Here is a 721-nt window from a genome sequence, read left to right as displayed (position 1 = left end):
GACCATGCTTTGTCATGGTTGAAGTTTTCATGGGGTCCAAAATATTGGCTGGCCTACATGACATCATAACATGGCCGAAGAGCCTTAATAGGCTTTTATCTTGAGACGTTTTGTAAGGGCTAAATGACTAATGGTGACTACCTCTACAAAAACCAAAAACTACTTAAAAGGGAATTCCAACAGTTTTTCAGAAGTTCTAAATAATTCAGTCATTGTAAAGTCATTCAGAGTGGCCTGAAGTGAAACAGTTCACTGTAGAGAAACTCAGAGGCTCAGGTTTTTTCTTTTCTTATCAGATGGTGATAGGAACCAGGTGTTGTAAAGTCTACAGCACAAATATGGCCATTTTATATAGTATCCAAAGCAAGAAGTAAAACTACATGTGTTTTCTGAGGTTATTATTGGTCACTATTTTGCTTTACAACATCACATGAGTACCATTCCACCTCAAATGTATTTTTAAAATATTTTTAAAAACTGTTTTCTTTTCACCCTGCAATATGGTGATCAGTCCAGAGTGTTTCCTGCCTTCTTCCAGATGATGGGATAGGCTCGAGCTAAACTGTGACCCAGAAGAATAAGTGGCTTAGAAAATGTGTATGTGTGTTTGGGTGTGTGTTCCTGTATTGCTATATGTGTGAGGACCCCATGTCCTTACTATGATAGAACTTTATGAATTTTTTCACCAAATATTTGAAAACTAAAAACCAGAAAAATGCAT

Source organism: Pygocentrus nattereri, chromosome 13, assembly GCF_015220715.1.
Source record: "Pygocentrus nattereri isolate fPygNat1 chromosome 13, fPygNat1.pri, whole genome shotgun sequence".
NCBI lineage: Eukaryota > Metazoa > Chordata > Actinopteri > Characiformes > Serrasalmidae > Pygocentrus > Pygocentrus nattereri.
This window is presented reverse-complemented; position numbering follows the sequence as displayed.